Raw genomic sequence first — 27,447 nt, forward strand, 5'->3', positions numbered from 1 at the left:
CAATCAATATGTATGTAAATAGACGAATTCTGAATTAATTCGTGGCAGCCATTCTAGCTGGAATTTGTTTTCTTCTGCCCGATGTACTTCTTAAAGTCGGCCTGTAACTGAAACTGAATGCCCTGGCGGGTGGGGGGGCTGCGGCCGCCCGAGGGGACCTGGCCATTATCTTTAGCACCCCCTCCCCGATGTACGGGAGTCATGGCATTGGGCTGAATGGTTTTCGATCCTGATGACGCGTGAATGAGAAGCAATTTGCCTCCCCATATTTATCACTCCCAGATGCAGGGGTGTATTGGGGGGGGTTCTGGTCCCACCTGAAAGCTGATTGGCTTCCAGAGTTCCTCATCCCCTTCCCTATCACTCACCTATTCAAAACATATCACTGGCTAATGATAAGGTTGCCCCCAACCCATATGAATTATGGCCTTTATTACCTTAAAAAAATCCTACAGTCACCCCAGTCTGGATGGTGACACTTAGAGTGGAATGTGGACCACCCTCTCCCACCCCCCAAGTAATCCACGGTGTGTTTTTCATGTATTTATTTTTGAGTGTCCTTTTCGTGTGTCACGGCAGTATGGGCTAAGTGATTGAGGGGGGGGGTGGGGGGGGGGGGGGGGTCATGTTAATTAACAGAAGACCATGCAGAAAAGAAATCACTTCATGAGATTAGTTGCGGTCCTTTTTTATTCGTGTTCCTTCGCCCACTTTTCTTCCCGGAGTTTGGCATGGAATTCTTTCATACCTTTAACTGATGATAACTTATTTGATGATTTTTTAACATTTAAAAAAAAAACCTTTTGGATTTTAAGAAGGAAAAGACTTTTTTCTTAAATAAGTATCCTATACCTGCTAATTACATTATATATTTTTCCGGGACCTTAGCTGACAGACTACTTAATAAATTCTATTTCTGTCATCACTCTTCCGGAATTTTTCCCCCTCTCTGCAGTGCGAACTCTGGAACATTCTTGGCTTTTTTCCGGTGACCTCATTATTATCATTCTGCCGGATTGTTAAATCGTCAGAAGAGGCCTTTGATATTCATGGATGCCGTGTAACTTACGGGAGTTAAGCAGATTGAGGCATTCTGCACCACAATATTGCAGACCCCGATCTCCCCCCCCCCCCCATTTCTCCAACCCTCTGATCCCCTTGGATGGGCTCAACGCGATCACTCATTCCGGTCATGTCCCACTTCTGTCGTCTGAGTCTCCTGGCCTTCAGCTAGCTTCTCGGTTCAGGTCGCGGCCCATCGATTTCCGCCAATCTGCCTGCCCAACGGTGACGGGACCTTAAGTTTGAAATGTTGATGTTGGCCATTAAAAACTAAAGCCCTCTGTGCAAACAGTTGCAGTGTCAGAAAGGGTGTGCAAGTACCAAGCAAATGAGTCTGGCCCACACCTTCCTGGTCGGTCATCCGCTACAAACTCGCAGGCCGGTGTTCTGGAATTCACAGTGGCCCTTTTCCATGACATTTACCAAAAGGTTTCTTGAGTTTCACCCTGATTCAAAACCCTTTTCATCTCTGCCCATGCTGTCAGGAAGGATCTGCTTTGTCTGAAATTCCCTCATCGTACCCAGATCACGCCTGTGACCCATTCGCGATCCTTTCATTAATTCCACCTGTATCCGTTTGTCGCTCGGCGCACGCCGTTATCAGAAATGCTCTTATTGGAGCTAAAAATAACCGTTGAAGGGGCATTACTTAGGAGGACGTATGAGGCTCATAACTAGACAGGTAGTCATTAGCATAGCCCGAGTGTGCCGTTGGATCCGTAAATGGAAAAATCGGGTTTCCACATTTTTTTTTCCCAATATGCTTTGGAAGGGGTCGTTTTGTGGTGTGATGGCTACTGAATCTTTGACTTTTTGCGGGGGGGCTTGCTTGACATTGAGGTGATTATGCCCCCTCCCCCGCCCGAGCCCATATGCCACATCCCCTGCTTCCTGTCTCCTCTCTGCTTTGAAGAAGGACAAATGTCCAGAGAGCCCACAGAGGAGTTCTTGCCTGGTTTGATGCGTTTCTACGCTAAACGTCTGTGCTAATTAACACATAGGTGTGCTGTTCTCTTATTGGATGATTACCCTGCCGGTCGGTAGCCCTCCATGTGACAATCACCTTGAGCTATAAGCCGACGTTTTTCTCTGTCTCTAAAGCAGTTTAAACATTAGCACCTGGTTATGTGTTCAGCATTTTCTGGAGGTGGCGGGGGTTGCAGGCCACAGTCTTGGGGGATTTTTTTATTGACAGGAATCATTTCATATTCAGCCGCACGAATGTGTCAATACATGATGAGTGAAAAGGTCAGCAAAGAAATCCCCATGGGCAACACATTTTTAGACAGATCTCAAGGGAATATCAATGCATCATATATATGATCAAAATAGGCACCAGTCAAAGGTTGTGTTTACTGTAAAGGTATTTATTCTGAAAACGGCCAAATGAGCATAGACAGCACCTGACCTTCTCACAAACATGACCTGTGCTCCATTGTAGATGCTTGAACCTTTCATGGTTGTGAATTCAATTGCATGTAGTCTGGTGCAGTTTCTTTCAAGCCGGAGAAATCTCAGTACATCTTATGGTGGCGATTTTGTAACTTGGTGAAGTTCTTGGGAGTACTACACTGCCCCCTACTGGACGAGATCACCAAGACCACTCACGGTTCATAATGTCAGACTAGGACAGGGGATGTCCCCACCTATAGGGTCGTCCTCTGGTCTGTCATGCTGCCTCTGAATCTATTGGGAGAGCAGTCATGGTGACACTGGAGGCCAGTCAACCACGTCAAGGTCGGTGATCATATGAAGCAATAAGCTAGGAATCGAAGATAACCTATAATCGAAGATTTATTTCAAGAATGATGGCTACTGTCACTGTGCTCAGCCAAACCATGTTGAGTAGATAAATCCACTGGAAATATTTAAAGAAATATTGGAAGGAGAGCAGTGGCCATGCACCATGCAATTTTCTGCTCCATCTTGCACCACAATGAAGCCCTGGTACCCAACTGGTCTCAGAAATGACTGGTCCAGAAATGGTAGAATACGCCATGTCATCAAATCAAGGAACTGGTTTATGTGACCCAAGAAGGCGTGGTCACGAAGGAGGCGTGGTCAAGCAGAGGCAGACCTTGCTGAGGGCATGTCTTTGAGGAGGCGGAGTCTCACAGGAATAAGGTGGCCAGAGAGTACTGATGACTACAGGTGCACTTACGTTTGCTACGGGGTGAACTTGGTCTAATGTTGGGCGGTGGGAAAATTACGATTGGCCATTTTTGCTCTGACGCCTGACATCTTGTGTCCTGGTGGCCTTCAGGTGACTCGTTAACACAGTCAGGCGTTAGGTTCTAGGCACACTAGGTGACACACTGCGTGCACGGCAGATAGAGAAAGAGAGAGAAGGAGCGGGGGCACCATGCGTATAGCTTATTCTGAATGAATTTGCCAGGCGGGCTTTTCAGTCCCGTCATATTGTAATAATCACCCCCCCATTCTGTCATAATACTTTCTCTTTTTTTCCAACATAATGATAGCAGAGAGCTGGACGATCAGCAATCCGTTCTGCTGTCACATCAAATAGTGGCGCGGTTACGAGAAGGGGGCGAAGAAGGAATGACATGACCACAGGCAGACTGGCCGTGGCACACATCCATGTGACATGTGACTGGCGAACCAGTGCTTTACAACAGAAAATAAGTGAAGTAAGGATGAAGGTGTAGCTGGAGTGTAGCTAAAAATTGCGAGCTCCCTGTAAAATGTCACCCTGGGCCCTGAGATTCATTTTGCCAACTGGGGTCCCCCTCAGTAGACTCTGTAAGTAAATATTGCAGACCCAGCCCCCGACCTTATATATTGGGACCTCTATAAAGTGCTGGGTTCCATGAATCTGTCAAAGCATTCACGCCCCTCCTACACCCTACCTATGAAGATCCATTGGATTTAATACGAATTACTAAATTCAGAGTATATAAGCTATTATCCACCATGTTTCCACAATCTCTGAAGGTTGACACACCTGTCAAATCAGCTACCCAAGTACAGTTAATGTACTGTATGTTCAGCCTGGCTGCATAGTTTCCCCATAGCTGTGCTGCATCTGGTCCTCTGGCTGGTTGTGCTTTGCGGGGAGGTGGGGGTGGCAGGTGATGGCTGTGTGGGGGCGATCGGTCCACGCGTCGGAGTGTGGAGATAACAGACAGGAGAGCGGGAGGTGGCCAAATAACGTGTCACGAACGACACCACTCTTAATAGCAGGAGAAATGGGTTTTTCTCAAGGCTTTCAATGGGGACCAGCAAAAGGTATCACTCCTTGGAATCATGGCAGAAGGAGGCGGAATAGGAGACTGAACCATGTGGAGTCCCTCACTGTCTGTTTTTGATCAGTCGATTGCTCCTCCAAATATCGGTCTATGCACATCTTTGGGCTCATTTCCACTTCCTTTTAATTTTTTTTTTCTTAGTTGAAATATGTTTAGAGTTCATGGAAATCTACCATTCGAAATACATGCTTTTTTTAGAATTTGAATAAATGCATGATATTTCAATGAGTAATTGTGTAAAATAATCGTGATCTCATTATCAACCAAATAATCGCGATTATGATTTTTTGGTCATCTCGGACCGCTCATGGCCGCATGTATCCCCATGCTGTTGGGGTTCTCTTCTGCTAGAGGTGTACAGCTGCATGTTATTTGTGGGGTCTGGGGTCTCAAATAACATAAAGAGTAAAGAACTGGCTCGCCGGTTTCTTGAGTCTTCTGTTGGGGGAGGGCGATGTCAGGAAATCTCCTAGGCAGGCCTTTCTAGTTGAGGATTCACCAGTATGCAGGAAAATTAAGGTGATCTGATGGCATGGAATGCATAAAAATTGGAATATCGACTGACAAGACGCGCGTGCTATAGCTTATAAACGTTTTCCTTTACCCATAGGGTGAGAGCGAGCTGTTCATGAATGATTCATAACCCTTTTGCAAGCTGTTACGTCAGTCACATCGTAATGCAAAGTCAACTTAACGTCCATCACCAAGTTTGCAGGATAGGAGAGGAACAGAATTGTTTAAGTGTTTCATTCGCAGTTTGGCTTTTTCGGCTTATCCCACCAGATAACCGCCACACGTTGTTTATCCTGCCAGGAAGTGTTATTTAGTTAATAAAAACAGCAGCTGTGGACATTGAGGATTAAACTGGATATAATAACAGAATTGAGTGACAGACAAAATTACCCAGTCAGCCAGCAGGTGGTATGGTGGCTAAAGACCCACTTAATCCTCTGGGCTGCTGGTTCAAGTTCCAGGAATGGCTGCCATGCCTATTGGTCAAGCACATAGTCTAAATTTGCACAGTATATATTCTGCTGTATAAATAAATAGGATTTGCAGTAGCTTCAAGTAAAAGAGTTGGTCTGGCTGTGAAACAATTGTATTAATATACATAGATTTATTTTTATTTCATCTATTTGAAAAGTAGGTACGTTTATATACATATATATATATAGGTTTTTATAATTTTTGTTCGTATACAACATAATTTGCAAGTTTTATTTATGTCTTTGAAATATGATTAAATGTATTCATATGACAGTTCACTCCAGGGTTCACTCCGGAGGAATGTATGTCCTGCACTGGGGCTGGACGCTGCCGTCTATGGATTATTTAAAATCCCCAGAATTTTCCAATAATCTGGCAGTTGGAGACCTGGGGTCCTGTTCTGCATGGTGTCAGAGAAGCCGGGTGCTGGGTGCAGACCCACAAGTCCGCCTTAAGGTGCAGGCAGATCACAGATTGCACTTCATTAACGTGCCGCGGATCGGGCCGGACAGGGATCACTGGGCCTCCTTCAGCCCCCCCCACGCACACACTCCCCACAGTCACCCAGAATGTCCCACCGGGCGCAGATTAAACATAAAGAGAAATAAATAAATAAAGAGACCGTGAAAATGCTGGAACTCAGTTTATTAAAAGTTGAAAGGGTGGGGGAAGAGGGTGGCGAGGGGGGGGGGGGGGGGAGGGTTGGAGGGGGTGCTGGCAACAGTTACTGACAGATGCATTTTTATGCTTCACTCTCTTCATCTCCACAAAACATCTCCCAAAACGTTGACCTTCTTCATAACCATCTCAGACAGCAGTGATTTTAACATAACGATGACCCATGGGGGGGGCCTGCAAAATAAAATCTTCTCTTGACGTCAGCCGCCTCATGTCCGCTCCCGTGTTTGTGCGAGTCGAGGTCGATTCTTTCTCTCCGCCTCGCCTCCCTCCTTTATCCTATGAGATGAACGACATGTCGTGCATAAGTATGTCTGAAGACAGCGAGAAGATGACAGAAAAGCACAGCCTTGACCCATCCTGCCCCTACAGTTATCCCAGCACCTCCATCCCCCCCATCATTTTTCTGAGTAATTGCGAAAGAAATTTCCCATCATGCACTATAGGCATCTGGGAGTTGGTTAAAATAAACATATTTGGCATCCACCTCTCCATACTCACCTTCTTCATCCTGGCAGATAAATCATAAGGCCCTTAGTAGCAGAGAAGAAGAAAAGGTAAATTTTAAGCTGCTTAGCAAACACTTTTATTTAGAGCTATTCTGAGTTTTCTCTTCTCTTCATGGAAATAGTTTGTTTGGGTTAAGCATATTTTCGAGGACAGGTCTCAGACCTGCGATTCTTCAGGTATAAATCCTCGTCCTTGGACGGTATGTCTTCTCCTTCCCATGTTCTGGGGGTTTTATAAAAGTTTTGGGACACATCACAGCTACAGCCTCACCTGCTGTCCTCCCGCAGTGCGAGCTAGCCACACTTTGGGGCATTTTCGGGCCTCTCTTCTGTTAGACGCTCTGTTTCATCCACATCACACCACCTGTTCTGACGCTGCCTGGGTCGTGGATAAGCATCGCTGCCAAGGTGTCGGGCAATTTATGCTCTTTCACAGCACAGAAGGCTGTTTCGGCTTACCTTCGTCTTTGATAGGAACCAGCCAAAGTGCAATAGTGCACTTTCACATGTTGTGGTTTTTTCCCCTCCCTCTGTATCAATGCGGGGATCACAGGAATGTTTTTCTGAAAGAGTCACATTCATTTAATCACAGGTCAGGACAGTGTAATTAAACACACAGGCATTTCCCTCACCTGACAAGGTCATTAAACGAACCTGACGAGGTCATCTTTGAGCAAAGAATGGCCGAGATAGTTTTGTCATTCAGCTAATGGGGGTTATAATCCAGTGACTGTTTACATTAATCTCCTAGACTGCCACCGTGTTAAGATAAATGTTTCCAAAATGTAGAGTTCATCCAATATAGCATGCATGTTTTATTATATCCATCCATCCGTCCTCAATCATTTTTATCAACTAGAGAGTTGAACCTGGAACCTGTCCCAGGAAGAGTTCTGTACAGGATTCCAGTCCATCACGGAAATGCCTAATCTAGAGACACCATGCAATCGCCTGACTGTCTGTTTCCTGAGTGAGGGAGGAGAAGAACTATGAACATGGGGAGAACAGGCAACATCCGCACCCAGAGCCAGCTATCAAGGCCACAACCTTGAGGAATACTGTGCTAACCACCATTAGCAAAAATACCATTGAAAGTGATGTAGGCGAATATGACATAGGCCAATTTGGGGTCAAATTAGTTTCCCACGTTTGAGAAAATTACCAAAAGATTAGAAAGGAAGAACAGCCAAAGTAAAACTGACAGTATTCACCTTGCTAAACTGTTAATTCTCGACTGAACCTACAGCCCTAAATTTCCATAATTACTTTCCGGTGAGACTACTTGAATATTTAATTACAGCGGCACACTGCCGACATCACGAACAGCCGTGGCCTCGGGAACAAAATGGCAAGACATTGAGGTTGGTGACCTTGTTTGACCAGGAAAATCGCCCCAAGATGTGCATCTACAGTGACATTCATGTGTGAGAAACAGACGCTGCATTTCAGTACGACACCCTCCATCCCCCCCATCTGGGCCAGCACCGATTTCACAATAAACCCTTTGATATTCATTTTTAGGGGACTAAAATGGATTTAGTTCAAACAATAAAAATGCAACATTTCCGAGTAAATTAAATTACTCTTCTTCTTCATTATTGCAATTAAGAATCACATTGACGTATTAAAACAACCTCTAATGTACCGTGTTACCACTTCCACTAATTCACCATGCCACCTAATCCTGAGAACAGAACCAAGCATGGAATTTCATAGATATAGATTTTTAAAAGGATTTTGATTAAGCACAAGTTCGAGTTGAAAAACAAAGACCTTGTCTGTGAAACAGTCTCGAATTGCATTCAGTGTAATACAGAAATTGCTGTTTCTGTTTAAGTTGAAGCCCAAGATTACATCCATGGTCAAACTGCTTATCTGGTACAGGGTCAGAGAGAGTTTGGAGCCTTATGTACTTGGTGCAGGGCACAGGACGCCCTTGATAGGACACCAGTCCATCACACAGATACACACACTGCAGGAAATGTAGAGATGATAATTCACCTAATTACATGTTTTTGTACTTCGGGAAGAAAACCATGCAACAGGAAAATAACATGCGAACTCTACACACACAATAGAAGTGAGAATCCCCAAACCTGTAGATGTATGAAACAGAGCTAACAACAGTAGCATAGCAATTAAGATTACTAATCTCTCAAAAGGCATTAGACTGGGAAAGTGTTTTTTTCTGGTTTGCTTTGAAGAGGAGGTTTGGAGGCTTGGAAAACTAGGGTCAAAATAAAGTGAAGGATGGCAGGAGATGAGTGCTGCGAAACGTCAGGGCGTCTATTCCAGGGTGTTCCGTGCTTTGTTCCCAACGCTGCCTTTGAAAGCTTTCAGCAGCCCCGTTAAATCCTCTGTGGTTGGCAAGATGGACATAGTTTTATTTTTAATTAACGAAAGATTTGAAATATGAAAATGAGGGAGGGAGAGGTCATATAGGTCTGAGCCACGGGTTCGCCGTACTGGTCCGGCAGGGAGTACTGGTGACATGTTCTCAAGACGTCCCCTCGCCTTCCTGGGCTGCTCCCCACGGCCGAGTCAGGGCTCGTCTCCAGGTATGCAAAATAAGTTTTTTTTTTCAAAAAATAATTTTTAATATGGGAATTGCTTCAAATTTTTTAATCAATCACCCGGTATGTTTTCGGTTACGGCCAATTAAGCGCATCAATTTGCCCATTCAACTCGACTTCTTTAACAGATTACGGTACCAACGTCGATTTCGGGAACGATGTCTGTTTAAATCTTTTAAGATTTGTGTGAAAGGAAAAAAAATATTGTGTAAGTAGCCTATTAGAATTCTGTTTAATTCGCTACTTCTTATAAATGTCACATATAGGAGATTCGGTTAAAAAAAAACCTTTTATGTAATCTATGGGGAGCACTTTAAGCGTAATAGCAGAATTATTTTATAGAGCGCCATTTATCTTCTGTGACTATGTACCTTAGCGATGCCATATGGAAAAAAAAACAAATGATAATATACGCTCTCAATCACTTTTTAAAGCACTGTGGTAATTCTGCATGCAAATTAGTCCAATCCACTCCGATCTGTCTCAGATACGTCTTTTGTACGTATGTATGTGGGTTGCAGTTTAATTAACTGCATATGACATTTGTTTCTTGCATTTCTCAAAGCAGTTCACAGAAATCATACACACATTGTATGGCCGTTTCACTGGGGCGTCTCATTAAGCTGTGTGAAACAGTTATTTATATAGTATACAGCCTGTCATTTTCTAGTATTCAGGTCCAGAAAGTACAAATCCAGACCAACGTTTTGTTTCAACCATCCAGTTGAATATAGTCATAATCACTGAGTACTTTCAGGACCTGAACTTTCCACCTCCAGAAAGTGGAGGTGCAGGAACTCTTGGGAGGTGTACCCAAAACATTTTATTTAGATTCATTTCCCCCCCCCCCCAGGGTAAATGAACCTCACCATGACACTTGCTAGCTAGAGGAAACGTTTTTTTTTTTTACTTTCTATTTATTTTGTTGGTTTTGGGACATGAGAGGGGTTAGGGGCGAAGAGGACGACAAAACAACATCGGACCTGCCACGAGCGTCAAAGGAGAGACAAAACGATCGGAGCGGGCGTTTAAAGCATTCATTCATGAGGGGCAGCAGGGACTTCTGCAGGCAGCAAAAAAAGGGATGAGAAATATATATGGTGAGAAATGTCAGTGTTAGGTTGTCCGAATTCATTAAGTTAAAAGGTTGTTTATAATTTATAAAACTTCTAATAATGTTCTTACTGCTGAAGGGACTATACCATTGGACATATTACGATTAGGTTTTGAAATGGATTATAGTTAGACGATGCATTTATACTCGTTAAAGCAAAAAAATCTGTGTTTAATGTAGAAAGGGGCAACAGCAAAGGACTCCAGATTGACGGCTACTGCGTCTGCGTCAGAAAAATTATAGGTAAGAGAGGCAACAGAGGGTACTACGGACATTAACATAATATATTCGCAAATAAGGTTTAATCTCACCACCCCCAAAAATATCTGAGTGTCCCGGTTTTAAACAAATCAAAAGCAACCTCACCCCCAAACATCAGACTTTCTCTTTGGGCCTCTGGTTTAGTTTTAGACCCAGCAGGGGTCTTGTTAATGGTTTTGTGCCCCATGAAGGCATATCATACTGGGCCCTCCAGACCAGACCATCTATCCATTTTCCAAACCGCTTATCCTTCTGGGTTGTGGGGGGTCCGGAGCCTATCCTGGACGCCATGGGCACAAGGCAGGGAACAACCCAAGACGGGGGGCAGACCATCGCAGGGCACACTCACACATCATTCACTCACACATGCACTCATATGGGCAATTTAGCGACTCCAATTAGCCTCAGCATGTTTTTGGACTGTGGGGGGAAACCGGAGTACCCGGAGGAAACCCCACGACGACATGGGGAGAACATGCAAACTCCACACACATGTGACCCAGGCGGAAACTCAAACCCAGGTCCCAGAGGTGTGAGACAACAGTGCTAACCACTGCATCACCATGCCGCCCCCAAACCAGACCAGGCCAATCCAGTTATTTTCCAAATTTTTAGGGCCTCTGTTACTCTGGAGCTCTTGGAATCCTCCTATCTCCACCCCCACCCCCTACCCCCAAAACGGCGCCCCTGCTCTCCAGTAACATTACAATGACCATAACACTGCCATATCACCTCCAGGCAGATCTACTAGATTGCATAAATTTAGGGATCAAACTTACGTCAATGAGGACCCCCGACCGTCGCTCTCCTTCGTACACCTTGTGTCCCCTATACTTCATGAGCTGGTTCATTTCCCCAGGACATAGCAAACCATACCCCAAAGAAATATCTGAAAATAATTTGAAATATAAATTGTGTACATTTCGTAGCACCCTCGATGAATGTAAGAAAAAAATGATCCGTGGCGCCGCCAATGCGGCTGGGAGATGATTAATTAAGGCGATTAGACGCGCTTCCATTTAATCGAGCTGCCGCCGAAGACGCGGCCTCCCCCCCGTCCATGCGCGCTGTCTGGTGGCTCGGAGCCCCCACTCGGCAAAGGGGATCATTTCCGATCATTTAAAAAGCCAAAGCGGAGAATCGGCGTCGGTGTTGCGTTAATTCGCTCGTTTGTTAGTTTATTCTCCGCGTCTTTTCCGCCCTCCGCAGCGTACAGCTCATTTAGCTCCTTCACGGCGCTCATATTTCTTGTCTCATCCTTAGATCTACGACGTCGGCGTCGTTTTTTTTTGTTTTTAAGAGGCTTGTGTTTGATAGCTGCGATTCGACGGTTCGGTTTTCAGGCTGACTGCGGATACACCGCATATTTCTTTTAATTCATTTCGTTATTTCTTCAGGCATAGCTATTCGTATTTTATTTTAGACGCTATTATTTGAATTATGTAGAGTATAATCTCAGTGTGTTTTTTTTTTCTAATCCTTTTAAATCAAGAATTAATTAACAAAAAACGGAGCCTGTGTGTTGCGCTGTGGTTAACGAGTAGTGATGAGTGTTATATGCTCAGAAGTGCTGCAGTACCTGAATAAGCCGCCTAAATGAAAATGAGGAACAATTATTGTTAATGTTATTGTTTGTTTTTTTATTTTGAAATGTTTTCTAGCAGCAAATGTGACAGGTTTTGTTACACAAACAGAGAAAATATGTATCTTAATATAGAAATACAATAATAAGCCACTGAAGGCAGATTTTAGTTGGGATTGCAATGCATAATGCTGAAATTGGGGGAGGATTGTAGAACAGTTTTGGGGCCAACAGGGAACTTGTGAATGAATCTGGGCATCTGAGAAGGTTAATAAAGTTGGTGGGATGCATGTTTTACAGTATATGAGTGATTGGAGGTTTAAAAATTTTGTTACATAACTATTCCCGCCCCAGGGATCAGTGCCCTCCCCAGGCTCACAAGAATGCACAGTAACTTATAGAGATACCCATAGGTCCTGTTGCTAGAGACCTGGGTTTGTTATCAGGATGTAGACCATTCAGAAGGAGAATATTCTGGAAAAGCACCCAGCTCTATGAGAAAAACAGAGAATTTTTTACAAACAAAGACTTTTTTTTTAATTAAAACATCTATTTAGTAAGTATGAATTAGTATTGTTTCAACCCTCAATCAATATCAACGCGTTTCAGCACAGTGAAAGTGTATTCATAGGACAGAAAGTAAGATGCAACAAGAGTTACACAAAATGATGAGAATTATGAACAAAGTGTGATTCCTTAGTAGAATGAAAGCAAGATGTGTATGCACATGTAATTATATAATAATTAGTTTACAATGATTACTAGCTTGTAACTTCTTTGTGTTTTTCTTGCTGACTAGTTTGCAGAATAGTTTTCCTATACGCAGCCCCCCCTGCAGTTTTGGGTAATATTGACCTGTTATTTCCATATGTTGACACCGCGATAAATGTTTCTTTTATTTTTTTCCCTAAAACTTTCCACAATGTCCAGAACTTGATTTCCTGCAGGCTAAACAGGGCTGCAAGCTAACAAGCTCCCGGGGGTTTTTTCACAGACGTTGTGGAGATGAGTGCAAATCTCAGATGGAAGGGTGTGTACTGGAGGTTGGGGGGGGGGAGTATTCACAGGATATGTAGGAACACGGACCCCAGGAGTTTAATTGCAGTGCCCGAAAGTTAAGCCACAGTTAACCCACTAATTATCAGTCACATGGCACGGCGCCTGTTTAAAGACGTCCAAGAATGCAAAGTAAAGCTAAAGTCACTAACAAATAAAATTCTCCCAGGTAGGTAGTTTAATAATTACTGATTCTGATTGGCCAGAGGCTTCACACCTGGCTCACAGGTAAAGGAAGGCTAGAAAACCAACAGGGCTCGGACCTTGAGGTCTGTGATTTGAATCACCCTGAGCTATCGTGTTTGCAGAGGAACAGTTGTATCTGGTAAGGTGCTTATTTTTTCTGTTTTTCATATTATCTATCTGTCTGTTTGTCTGTCTGACTGACATATTATCATGCTGTCTATTTTTATTTCGCTAACTTGTCCTCATAGCCCCTGGTGCCAGTGATTGGCATTCAGTTTTATAGTATGGGAAAGGCAGAAAACTCCAGTTGTTATTTTTTAAGATATTGAAAAGTGTCTCTGCAATTTAAAGGGCCCTCATATTCCAGTAACCATGCTGATGAAGTGGAGAGAGTCTCTTTTCACCATTATATTAAAATCTTTGCCTAGAGCTGTCAGACAGCCAGAATTCTTTGATGATCCAGAACATCATACATCGGCCCTTTTTGAATAAGAATGAGTTATTGTGTAACAGAACGAGTACAGAAGAACAGGGGGTTCTCTGGAATGTTCCTGGGCTTGGCTAGGCCTTGTCTATATTTGTATGCAGAACTCATTCAGGCCCAGGATTGTGACCTCTCCTTATGGCTGTAGTCTACCTGGAACCCAGAATGGGGCCCACCTCAAATGCTTGTGACATGTGGTAGAAGAGCGCGGCTCCGAAGGAGGCAGTTCAGGAACATCTTGCATTATCTGCTCTTGCAGTGAATTAGCATCCACGGTTAAAGCAAACCTAAGCTGCAAGGTGAACAAGCCTTGATTCATGTTATTACAGTCTTCATGTTATTACAGTCGTCTTCATATTATTACAGTCTTCAGGTTATTACAGTCTTCATGTTATTACAGTCTTCATGTTATTACAGTCGTCTTCATGTCATTACAGTCCTAATGTTATTACAGTCTTCATGTTATTGCAGCATTCAGGTTATTACAGTCTACATGTTATTGCAGTCGTCTTCATGTTATTACAGTCTTCATGTTATTACAGTCTTCATGTTATTACAGTCGTCTTCATGTCATTACAGTCTTAATGTTATTACAGTCTTCATGTTATTGCAGCATTCAGGTTATTACAGTCTTCATGTTATTGCAGTCGTCTTCATGGTATTACAGTCTTAATGTTATTACAGTCTTCAGGTTATTACAGTCTTCATGTTATTACAGTTGTCTTCATGTTATTACAGTGTTCAGGTTATTACAGTCTTCATGTTATTACAGTCTTAATGTTATTAAAGTCTTCATGTTATTACAGTCGTCTTCATGTTATTACAGTCTTAATGTTATTACAGTCTTCATGTTATTGCAGTCTTCATGTTATTACAGTCATCTTTATGTTATTACAGTCTTCATGTTATTGCAGTAGTCTTCATTTTATTACAGTCTTCATGTTATTACAGTCGTCTTCATGTTATTGCAGTCTTCATGTTATTACAGTCATCTTCATGTTATTACAGTCTTCATGTTATTACAGTCATCTTCATGTTATTACAGTCGTTTTCATGTTATTACAGTCTTCAGGTTATTACAGTCTTCATGTTATTACAGTCATCTTCATGTTATTACAGTCTTCATGTTATTGCAGTAGTCTTCATTTAATTACAGTCTTCATTTCACTAGATAAGATGTTATTGGGGGGGGTCTACACCGCCACATTTTGACTTTAACTAGGAATGTTTCAGCTTAAGCACTTTCAGACTCCAATAGAATGGTTACATACAATCAGACCTCTTAGAATATACTGGTTTTGTGCCTAAATGTGCAAAACACCTGACTATGACCCCAGGAGACCTTTCTAGATATTTGTTCTGGTAACCAGCAGCTGGGTTTGATGAAGTATTGTCCTATAATCTCAGCTTTTCTTTCACCTATAAAAGCTAAATGTACTTGGATGTAGAAGACGGCTATGGGGGAATTAATTTAGCTGAATAAGGGGGGACAAAGATTGCCTTGATTTCGGCTGCTGGCTCTCCTTATCTCCTAAGAGTAATTAAAGAGAATCCAGAGGTTGTGCCCTGCTAGAGCACATGGCTGCAGGAAAAGCCTGCAATGGTCTGCACTTCCTGCTACTCCGCAGTGTCCCAATGAGACTGGGGCAGATGTTAGATAATGCCAGTTGGTCAATCTAAGATTATTCAAGACTGGGTGGTCTTTTGGGATAGCGCGTGTGCAGTTCCCGTATATATCGCTCCGAAATAAACACAAGAACTTTAGAAGAATCACCCTTTCAGATATGCGTGGGTGGTTAGGAGTCTGTCTGTGTCCAGAAGGTTTTCGGTTTCAACCCCCTGACCAACAGAGTGCCTATATAAGTTTTGGGGCTTTTGGGCAGCTAAGGCCCTTTAACTGCAGAAAGTACTCCAGGGGCTCTGGAGAAATGGCGGAGCATATCCTTTAGAGACTGTATATGGTACTGGGTAAGGATTTGTAATCAGAAGGTTATTTTATCAGGTCATTTTCCCCCCACTGAACAATTTACCCATGTATGTACATGATTATATTGCTAAAATTTGTGCAGTTTAAGCAGGTTGCTTATAAGCACAACAGCAAGGTATCACCTGGGACTTGAAGCAGCAACCTTCTGGTAACAACCCTGTGTGCCTAATTACTATGCTACCCGGCCAACTTGCTTAAATGTGCCTGCATGACTGGATATGTAGGGTGTACTGCACTCGCAGCATGTGGAAGTCTCCCTGTGCTTTTTCGCGTGACTCCCCGCGTGACTCCCCGCGTGACTCCCCGTGTGACTCCCCGTGTGACTCCTGGCCGATACGGGTCCCCTGGCTAGGCCAGACACGCTGTTGCAGCCCCTAATGAAAACACTCTCTTGCTGCAGCCAGGGGGGAGCGGCGAGGCAGTGCATCACTGCGTCAGCGATGGCGACGGAGAAAATCCATTATTTCAGCCATGTGTCCCGCACGACGTGCACCGAGTGCTAATGCCTGGACTTCCGTGCCCCCTCCCCCACTAGCAAAGCAGGGCAGAAGGGGGGCACATAGGGCAAACAATGACAACACCACCACATTCTGATTGATGTATACAAAAAAAAAACTTAATGAAAGACAAAGACACGTTTTATCAATGATCGGGTGGACGGATAAAAAGTGCCCGACAGCCCCTAACAGCTGGGTCACCCATTCCCAAGGAGAATGAGGCTTTTGTGCTTTCATCCTGTGAGGATGGATGGCCGAAGCAAAACTGTTTTTTCCCCTTTGCCAACACTAATCACTTTAGGCTTATCAAGCCCTGGAAAGAGAACTGTCGGAAAGAAAAAGAGTGACCACGCTTTCCCTCCCTCTCCCTTGTTTTCAGTCCACCATAAGGTGAACGTTTGATAGAGGCACTGCTGGTGGTGGTGGTGGGGGGGGGGCGCTTCGCAGCTGTGCTACGGAGATAAGAGAAACCTTGGCTGCATCTTCGCCATTCAGTCCCTTAGCCTCCGGATAAGGGGGGTGGGACAAGACGGGATACACCTATCCTGCAAGGAACGGGGCTGGATCAAAGTGATTAGGATGAAACTGCTTAAAACAACAGTTAAGGCTTCCCAGTGCAATTAGAGGCCGTTAAATTCAGTTCAAGCTGAAGTTAATGATGCCACTGCATTATCCAGCGATTTATATAAACACCTGCATGTACAGCCCCCACCCCAGAGACACGATTACGATGCTGTCACTTATAAACAGAATAAAACGACGCCAGTGATTTTGCAGCGGAAGCTCCGTGTGGTTAAGTTTGAATCTTTTACGGCCGCGGGGCAATAGGTGTGTGTGCGTGTGTGCGTATGTGCGTGTGTGCGTATGTGCGTGCATATGTGAGTTTTGTGATCATGCATGTGTTAAATACCTCTACAAATTGAAATATCATCTTCTTGTTCTAGGTGCAAGATGAACATTTGCCCATAGAGAGCTGACTACATTATGACAGCTGCTGATTTTGCTTTTAATAGCTCCTCTCCCCGGTGTCCGTAATGGTTTATTTTGCCTGCCACAGGCAATTCCAGGCTGGGAAGTTGCACTGAAGTGCATGGAGATCAGTCTGAGGCTTGCGGATTAAAATCTCGGCCAACACAATAAACCTCTGTCCTTGAGTAGGACACTTAGACACTACGGAAAATTAGTCTTTCTGGATCTTTAACAAAAAGACATATAGGCCAATGTATACAGCAGTGGGTTATAAGTGAAACATACTTTACATTTGTTAAATTAAACGTTGATTGGATCACATGACATGCAGAAGATTGTTCCCCATTAATCAACCCTGCATCACGACTTTCCCCATCTCAGGGTCGGCATCAGAGATTATATGGCGATGTGGGGAGTCTTGTGAAAGTCGAAGACCACACGCAAAGGCCAGCAGACGGCACACAAAAAAGTTTAGTAACTCCTAAATGCATAAAATATATGCACAGTGCTGCCCTGCGATGGGCTGGCCCCCCGTCCTGGGTTGCTCCCTGCCTCGTGCCCATTGCTTCCGGGATAGGCTCCGGGCCCCCCGCGACCCAGTACAATAAACGGTTTGGAAAATGGATGGATGGATGGATGGATATGCACAGTGCTGGTTTGGAGGACGCCAAGTGTGTTTACAGCAGCCGCTCACGTGATATCTCACAGTGATATCTCACAGTGATATTTCTATCTCGCATTTCTCATATGTTTTTGTGCCGTTTTACTGCGCTAAACTGTACTGAAATCCGTAAGAAAATGCTTTGCTTGCCAAGGGAGACCAAAAAAATGTACACAGTTTTTCCAGATCACAAGAGGTCTGCACCCCTTACCCCCACAATGTGGAAGGGTGGACTGTAGTTAAGGGGTTACTGGATTTAAAGGGTTACTCAAGCGAGTTATTTAAAATTACTCTGCATTTTGCTGTCTTGTTGAGGTTTGCATATGTATATAATACAGAGATAAGCTTTGCAGTAGAGGTATTCTTTGCTATTAGAATGAATTAATTAATAATGAATTAGCTATCTGAATGTGAAAAAAACGCTATACGCAATTTGTGTCTGAAAACATCTGAAGAAATCCATACTTTTCAGCAGATAAGTAACTTTTCTTTTGTTGACTATTATCTTTATGTGTTATTTCAGTCTCCATTTGCGTTGTTGTGTTTGTCGGAGGGTAGATTGTATCGGGTGCTTTCAGCATCCTTGCATACTGTATATAAACACACCCACAAATGAGTTCATCAAGAGTTGAATGATGTCATAGTTGTAAGGATTTAAAAATCTTTTATATTTTTTAGATATAGATAAATGCTTGCATAGATAAATGCCAGATAAATGCTCGGTGGATTGTTATATATGTGTTTTAGTGCTATTTTGGAAAATTGGCCAGTTTTGCATGATTTGCGTAGTTGCATTGTTAATCTCGTTTTAAAGAAAATTATATTGGCTTTGCCATGCAGAAGAATCCCTTTTCAGCACCTTACCATAAACAGATTATATTCTGATAAAGAGCTATGGCTGAATTTGCCTGTTTAAGTAGCCAGCTATCTACTGATACAAAGCAGGTTAAATACACTGCTGAAGGCTGACACAAGGCCCAGCAATCGGCAGGGTGCAAGCCTTGATTCTTAACCTCCTTGCCACAGGCTGTTCATAAGCTGGCTATATGTACATTGAAACAGGTGCGTCGCCTGCATTTTCCACCCAGTATGTTCCACCAATGATAAAAGTGATAAACAAAACATATGATAAATAGAAACTGCTTGTGTCGTCGAAACTTCGAGGTAACAGTGACAGTCAAGAGCTGTATGCCGATTGTATGTGTGTCGTTTGCTCTATGTTGCTCGAGCATGTAGGATTGTGTGGGAAGTCTTTATGCAGACGGGAAGGGAATCATTCATAAAGGTAACTGCATGACAGAAGTACAGACAACTGGTTTTATTTATTCTGTAAATTAAATGTATCTGTTTGATAGCCTCCCGTGCTACAAAGTGATCCCATAGCATAAAATTTGCATGAAATTGTGGTGTTAGGCAAGTCATCCAGCATACGGATGTTGGCTGTGCAAATAATTACTATAAATGTTTGCATTTAAATCTCTATAAGCCAGATTATTTCACTGGGGGAAAATGGGGAATGAGGCATATTTTTTGCTAAAAGAATTTGTTCCGTGGCTCACTGGTGAGATGCTCTTCCTGTCAGTTAGACTGCTGAATCGACTAGCATTGTGTTACCCAAAGGCGGAGAAATGGCTCTGTGGGTAACGTTCATTTGTAGGGTGTTCACTGTACTGTGCAGTGTAATGTGTGGGAGTATTCACTGTGGTCTATCCATTCATCAATCTTTCAACCGCTTACGCCAGTTAGGGTCATGGGGGGGGCCTGGAGGCAATCCCAGCCAGCATAGGCCACAAAGATGGGTATACCATGGGTGGGATGCCAGTCCACAGGGCACAGTGTTCTCCATAGCAACCTGGTCCTTGGGGACCCCCAGACGGTCCACGTTTTTGCTCCCTCCTAGCTCTCTGCCAGACAGTTCACATTTTTGCTCCCTATCGGGAGCTGGGAGTGAGCAAAAATGTGGTCTGTCTGGGGGTCCCTGAGGACGGGGTTTGGAAACACTGTTTTAGATCTAAAGGTCTATCCGTTCAGTACCCACAAGGCTATATCTATTCTGTGTGTTTTCAAGCAGCACTGTGGCTCAGTGGGTAGCCCTGTTGTCTCACATATCCAGGATTGGTGAATCCTGACTCTGCGCTTGTGTGTGTGTGTGTGTGTGTGTGTGTGTGTGTGAGAGAGAGAGAGAGAGAGAGAGAGAGTGTGTATGTGTGTGTGGAGTTTGCATGGTTTCCCTTGTTCATTCGTGGGTTTCCATTTGCAGTCTAAAGATGTGATGTTAAGTGAATGGTTTCCAGTAAGTTCCCCATAGATGATGATGGTGTGGACCCTGCTATTGGTGTCAGTGGTTTTCTGTGTATAGTAGAGAAGACAGTTTTTGGCTTTTTGGGGAACGTAGTTTTTACTGTGATGGGTTTCCAGCTGAGCAATAGTAGTGATTTTGGAAGGTATGATAAAAGATGTTGACTGCGGGGAGTCTTGATGTTCATTCTGTAGAGCAGGGAAGATCCTTCAGCACTGTGATCATTCCCGGGCTTGTGGCTGCTTACCATGATTTACCAGGACGTAAGACTTCGCCCCCCCCCATCTCATCATGCCAGGGTGTGACCTCGGAACTTACACAGGTCATGCCAGGGCATTAAAATAAAGCTTCTGACCAGTATTTCTGGCTTGACGTCTGGCCATCTTAGAAAAAAAGTAAAATGGCAAACCAGTACGTTTTTACGGTTTCGTGGTTAAAATCACGAATTTGCGCTCAGAAGTACGGTCACTATGTCGATACTTAAGGAATGTCTCAGAGGCGTTGGCAGTGTTAGGGCTGTAGGAGTCCATTTCTACTCCGGCTCCCTGTGTGTCAGGTGACTGATAAGACCCAGCCCCCCTAATTCACTAATGTGGTCCATTGAATTGTGCTGGGTCTCACACGTCTCTCACGTCAATGACAACACATTTCTTACATTTTTTTCTCCCCGTCTGTTTATATGATGGACGCTCTTTGTCTGTGACTAGCAGTGAGTAGTGTAATGTGTCATTTTTGCAGATGTTACTGAAATATTTATTCAGTTGGGATTCGACAATGAGGTACGGAGGGGGCTTATAAATCACTGCGATCTGAGCTTGTCCTAGCCGCCCCAACATGCTGCCGCTGTTGGATTATTGCACTGGCGGTTTGCATCAGCTTGAGTCAGCAGGCAGACCTGTTTGTTTGGGTCAGCCTTGCTAACCCGTGTCCATCGCTCTTTTCGACTTCTCAACACTCCTGTGTGTTTATTTTTGGAAATACCCCCCTGGACTTTTTTCTTATCAAGTTTGATTGGGCGTTTCTGTTTTTTTTTGGTCCTTTTTTTGTCAAATGTTTTGAACAGAAAGAATAATAGTTAATTCTGCTGAGCTGAGGGCACTGTCAAAGTTATAGATTTTCTCTTTTAAAAATTATCCTCTTTGGTTGTTCCCAACAAAGTTGCAGACGTTTGTCTGTTATCGCTCTGAGAGAGGAATAAATCATAACAGCTCGTGTAATGTAGAGGTAATCAGTGTTCTCGCGTATGGCTGAACTGTCATCCATCTTTTCCCTGTATTACCAGAGGCAAAATGTTTTTTTTTTAAGAAGGAAAATAATTGACATTTTGAGAAAAAGAGTCACCCTATATATACCTTACCTTTCTTTCACCTTTTCCTGTGAGTTCTGCCTGTCTTTTGTTTCATTTCCTCTCCCAGAATCTTAGTCTTATTGTCCGTTGTCAATCACACCGGGGTTGACATGAACCAAAAAGCCTTCAGTGACCTCTTTAGTGGCATTAAAGTATGACCCAAATAAGGCAATTCCGGTTTGTATGTTAACTAACCGATTTCACAGCTGTTACCCAGTATACCCTAGTTAAGCAGCTGATTGACCCTGATTTATTCTCGAGTTTGTAACCAAAGTCTGACACATCCACCCATAATACAGCTGCTTACCCAGTCCATGGTCATGGAGAGACTAGAGTCTATCCCAGGAAGTTCTGGACACGAGGCAGGGCGACATCCTGGATGGGATTCCAGTGCATGACATGGAAGAACTGAAACAGCTGTAGATTTATGTCTTTTATAACCAGATATGTGGATTTTGTACAGCTCTGGTATGTCACAGCAAATTAAGCTCGTTCTGAGGCTCTTAACCTTCCTGTCATTCTTGTCTTCTGACATGCGTGACATGTAGATTTCAGCTGCTCGGCTGTCGGCTTGTCACTCACTAAAAGACGCACTTCCCAACAGCCACTGAGCGAGCCATTATTTATGTGATGGATTATATATATTTGCACAGCATGAGACTTGATGCTGATCTTTCAAACATCCACGCAGTTTAACCCCCTGCCCACCCCCACTCCTGCCTATCCCTATCCCCTCCACCACCCCACCCCCACTCCGGGCCACCCCTACCCCCCCCCCCCCCCCCCCGCCTTAATACTGACTGCCATTTGAAAACCGTGTTTGTGGTGTGTGCTCTTTTCCTGCCAGCTGGCCATTTTTAAACAGAAGTTGGTGTTACAGTACATAATCAAGGAGCAAAATACTGTGCCGGTTCCTTTTATATCTGGGAGAGTGCACTAAGGTATCTCCAGCTATACTTCTGTATGGTTTCCAGAACCTTCACCTCGCAGTCGTTTGCAGCCACCTCGTCCACGGTCACAGGGACTGTGACATTGCAGTTTAGTCTGTATTCCGTGGGGTTTGTTCCCTCCTCACCTTCGTGAAAACGTCAGGAACGCCCCTGCAGAGCTTCTGGATGGAGTGGGGCAGCATGTCGGACGAGACTGATGATGCCGCTGTGCAGTGGGATGCTCTTTATGGGGTGGAGTTCCGCCACGGGACAGCAAACTGCAGACAGCGGACATCTCACCTTCGGCCAGGATGCACCCGTTTACCCAGATAGGGGTCGGCGCACTGCCAGCTCTCTCCTGGCTTCCCTCACTGACATCCAGCTGACCTGGTTCCTGAACAAAAAAAAAACAAAATGGGGTCATGGCCCCACTGCGAAAGATTTACTAAGTAAAAATCGGTAAAACTCGAAGACACCAAAAGCTGAAAAAGGTCTCGCTCAATGCAGTTGACCCCATAAAAACATTCAACAAGAGTTTTGGCGTATTCTGAGCCAGTTGGATTGCTGGGGCCAGTGACCAATTGGAAGTCCCAGTGATGGGGCAAATCCAGCTTTGTGCTGCTACCGTGACTCACAGCCCTTTCCTCAACTAAATACGATGTATGTAGTGTGCCACCGTCCTCCACTCTAGACAGACTGTCACTCAAAAAACCCATCAATGCGTGACAGGAGCCACGAGCACCGGTGCGGGAGACCCGAAACAGACCGAGCAGCTGTAATGGAGCCATCAGTGCAGCCCCCACTCCTCGCCACCCTCGACTGGAAGAGGGGACTGACACTTAGCGGGTGCCCTTCTGACCCCCAGGGTTGTGGGTTCGATTCCTGGCATCAGCTCTGTTTGTGCCCCGATTGTCTCTGTTCTTTGAGTGTTTGTGTGCATTTCCCTTGGGAGGTCTGGGATTTCCTCCCACAAAATTGGCCTTAAGGTGTGGTCTGTGAGTGACTGGCATCCCATCTACGGTGTCTTCTGTCAGTGCTTCCTGGAAGAGGTTCCAGGCTCACTGCTACATTGTTCTGGATAAGGGGTGAAGATGATGAATGGATAAAGGAGATAGGCGTTCAAAGAACCTTAGGTTTGCCAGGTGTGGCAGGAGTAAGATAACAGGCACGTCGTGGAAATACTCTGTACCAAACCAAAATGGTGCGTCAAAAAAACGATGCGACAAAGTAACCGTGTTTAATTCCTGCTTCATGCAAGTAATGCACATTGTGAGTTTGCTCAAGCTGGTTTTCTGAGCTTCAGACACTGCTGTTGCCTCGCTGCTCACCGCTCCTCTCTGAAGCCTCTTGTGATTTTCCACCGAACACAAAAACAGTGGGAGGATTTGTTCAGGAATGCATTTAAATTCTGCGTATGGCTGCAAGTGAAAGGGGGGAGGGGGGGGACAACCTTTTTGTTGACGTGTCGACACCTGACCTCAGCTTCCACTGAACAGACAGGAGAAAAGCGTGCTTTGTTTTTTGATTTAAAAGGAACATCTTGTTACCTAAATGTCAAGGCTTACTGGTTTGATTCAATCCAGCAGATTAATGTACTGGCTTTAATATTTCTGTGTTTGAATGCTTCGCTCCAGATTGAAGTCACCAGCCTTTCAGGTTCCCTCCTGTTATCTGCATAGGCAATTAAATATTAATTAGCTAATTATCTTTGGGTGTTTCCCATCCAGAGTGCACGCGGCATTATTCATTTAACGATCCACGTTGGCAATAGCCAGCCATGTCTCCTGTCTGGCTCATGTGGCAGCGGCATGCATGACTGAGAAGGTTTCTCCAGTGAATCGTCACACTGCGGAAAATTGAACATCCATCTATTCGTCCTTCATAATCGCTTATCCAGTACTGGGTCGTGGGGCCCTCAGCCTGTCCCAGGAAGCACAGTGCGTGAAGAGCAGTCTGAAGAAATATATAGTCCTTTGATTTATTGTATTTTGCTCCATTTTACCAGGGAGGTTTTTTTGTGTAAAGACATACATTTCTACTCTATACCCTCACAGCCTGACCCATCCATGCACACACACATACACACACATACGCACACATACACACACATACGCACACATACTCACACATACGCGCGCATACACACACGCACGCACGCATACACACACATACGCACACATACACACACATACGCACACATACACACACATACGCACGCATACACACACGCATACACACACATATGCACGCGCATGTACACACACATACGCACACATACACACACGCACGCATACACACATCAGCACACATACACACACATACACCCGCCCACACACTCCTCCTCATTCACCCACGGATGCCTGGCTTGCGTTGGCTAACCAGGCATAGCTTAGTGCTTTTCGTCTGCCTAACTCCTCTCAGGGCTACTGGGCATTTTTAAATGTAACCCTCAGAGGTGGTAGCAGCGGTGTGAACTCAAACCAGCGTTAAAAACCAGTGACACCCCCCCCCGAGTGTGTATCAGACTCGACGGGGACCTGCGAGGTACTTGGTGACTTGCACGCACCGTGGACGAGCTGGGCAGAGCAGGAGCCAGCAACTTCGGTTGGCCCACGCACTGCAGAGCTGGCAGATCCTCCCTGCTTCACAGCACATGTGGATATCGGGGCAGACTGCTGGCTAAAGAAATTACCTCCGAGAGACGCAGGCCATTCTCATTGGGGGTGGGGGACTGGCCCACATTCTGCTGACATTTACGGTAGGAGGGAAATGGCAAACGACGGTTTACGTGTTTACAAAAGCACTTTGATGCGAATGTGGCAGGGGAGGGGGTGGAGGGAGGGTGCTGGGGGGGGGGGGGGGCTCCTCTTTAAAAGCAGTAAAATAATAATAAAAAAGGAAAACATTAAAGTTATTTAAGCGGTAATTATGTTGCCGTCAAGATCTGTCTTCGTGAAACAGCAAGGACCCCTGATGGAGTCGATCTGCAAACTCCGTGCATCGACTCCTCATGCCTGATCAAGATGAAAGATCCTCATCGGCTATTCAACAAGCAGAATATCCAGCAGCCATTTTTAAGACGCCCGGTGCCATGCTTCTGACATGCCAATTTCCCTTCATTCTTTTCCTTCTTTTCTAATCGGTATTGTCTCCTATGCTGCCCAATCAGATTCCTCCCTCGTTGATGTCAGAGGTGTCGTCTGCTCTGTCCTGCGTTCGTGTGGATCAGTGGGTATGCGGGCCGCAGCACGGCATGCGACACTGGGGCAGGGCCAGCTGGATTTAGTAATTAGGTTACCTGTAGGCACAGGTGCCAGTGACCAGTTGCTGGGGCCAGTGACCATCCATGATGTCAGTGATAGTGTTTTTTTAATGGCATCTCTCATTTATTGAGCAGTAGTGTTTGCATGGGGCACGTTTTGCTTTGTTCCAGGGCACCACTGTGATGTCACGCATGTATGCATCCTGAAAATGCACACTTCCGGAATCAGCGACCCGTTCCGAGTTACTTCAGATTTTTATCATCAGTGTCGATGGCTTTTGGTCTGTCAGTGATGCTGAATCTGCTGTGAGACTGGGTATTATTTTCATAAGAAGTCATCCTATACTGAGTGGCCACTTTATTAGGTACACGTCCCAGTTACCGGGTTGAATTTGTTGATGTGTGGATTCAACAAAACACTAAAAACTTTCCTTGTGCAGTTTGGTCCACGGCTTTAACAAGTCGGGCCATTCTCCTCCAACCTCCCTCATTAACAAGGTGCTTTTGCCCCCAGAACTGCTGCTGACTGGATTTTTCTTTATCGCACCGTTCTCTATAAACTCCAGACACTGCGGTGTGTGTAAATCCCAGGAGGGGGCCCTGAGATTCTGGAACCACCACATCTGGCACCAACAATCACGCCTCCTTCAGAATCACTTAGATCAGACGTCTTAGCCGAATAGTCACTGAAGCTGTTGACCTTGTCTGTTTGCTGTATGTATTCAGTTGCAGACACATGATTCGTTTGTTTGGAGAAGCAGGCTGTTTGCGTTAATGAGCAGGTGTATCTAAGTTCCCTCTGAGAGTATGTCCGCTGTTTTCTCGGTATACGATTAAAAAATAAATTGCAGCCGAGGCAGACAGGAAACATATCTTTAAAAATCATCTGTTTAAAAAAAATTCATAGTGAAACATGATTTCAACAATAAAACAGGACGGTAAACAGCGGAATAAAATTTTCCAGATGCTCATTAGTACCTGGTCCATTTTAATCAAGAGAGAATTCAGTCATAATGATCCAACAATCATCTGTCCTGTTTCCGGAACAGCCTGTAGACAGAGTCACTGTTTTCCAGGACCTGTCCCAAGAGCGAAGGGGCGAAGCGGGGAACCCTCAGGATTGGTCAGCACCAAGTGGCGCTCCTCAAGCTATTTATAGTCACTGGTTCACCTGCACTTTGAGCAGCGAGATGAAACAGAAGCTCCAGAACGAACCCACGCAAATATACTGAGATGGAGCAACCTCTCCCACAAGGAGCTGCGGCCTCAGGTCTACGATCCGAATCCACAGCCCCGAAGATCTGAAGTTTAAAACAGTGGCAATAAATAGCAAACTTATGGCAAGAGGGGAAAATTGCATCAGTGTGATTTTTATTACATCCCACAAGGCAGGGTACAGTGCTTGTCTCCCGAGGCTCATCCTGCTAACAAACAGGTCTGCTTGACAATGGACATGCGTTCCCATGTCACACAAGAAATATGACACACACATGAGAGAAGGCATGTCTGCACTGCATTTGTAGTATCGTTGCTGGCATAATCCAGTTGCTTGACCTCTTTAAGCTGGAATACAGACATTTATTCCAAAAAGCCACTTGGTTATACGAATATTATGAAATGCAGAAAGCCCACTGGCTCTGCCCGGGTGACCCTGTTTAAAACTGGGCAGTCTAATCAGGGTCAGCTGGGACTCATTACCTGAGACACCCATAGGGACAAGGCTGCTGATCAATTGCC

At 44.6% G+C, this 27,447-nt stretch overlaps 1 protein-coding gene and 2 long non-coding RNA genes across 4 annotated transcripts in view; 2 read left to right on the forward strand and 1 right to left on the reverse strand.

Annotated features, from left to right (window-relative positions):
• asic1b (acid-sensing (proton-gated) ion channel 1b) overlaps positions 1 to 27,447 on the forward strand; it is a 140,222-nt gene that overhangs the window by 41,077 nt on the left and 71,698 nt on the right. The gene's annotated exons all lie outside the window — the stretch shown is intronic.
• LOC125747904 (uncharacterized) lies at positions 6,074 to 11,533 on the reverse strand. 2 transcript variants are annotated; one of them, XR_007399398.1, is made up of 5 exons: positions 11,230 to 11,533; positions 6,962 to 7,065; positions 6,774 to 6,881; positions 6,495 to 6,526; positions 6,074 to 6,272 (listed from the first exon to the last, which is right to left on the reverse strand). It is a non-coding gene; the product is annotated as an uncharacterized LOC125747904 (long non-coding RNA). The 2 variants fall into 2 exon arrangements; XR_007399397.1 differs by having other exon boundaries at positions 6,074 to 6,881.
• Positions 8,854 to 26,893, forward strand: LOC125747903 (uncharacterized). Its single transcript, XR_007399396.1, has 4 exons — positions 8,854 to 9,060; positions 10,019 to 10,175; positions 10,370 to 10,432; positions 26,787 to 26,893. It is a non-coding gene; the product is annotated as an uncharacterized LOC125747903 (long non-coding RNA).

Source organism: Brienomyrus brachyistius, chromosome 8 (genome assembly GCF_023856365.1).
Source record: "Brienomyrus brachyistius isolate T26 chromosome 8, BBRACH_0.4, whole genome shotgun sequence".
In the NCBI taxonomy this organism is placed as follows: domain Eukaryota; kingdom Metazoa; phylum Chordata; class Actinopteri; order Osteoglossiformes; family Mormyridae; genus Brienomyrus; species Brienomyrus brachyistius.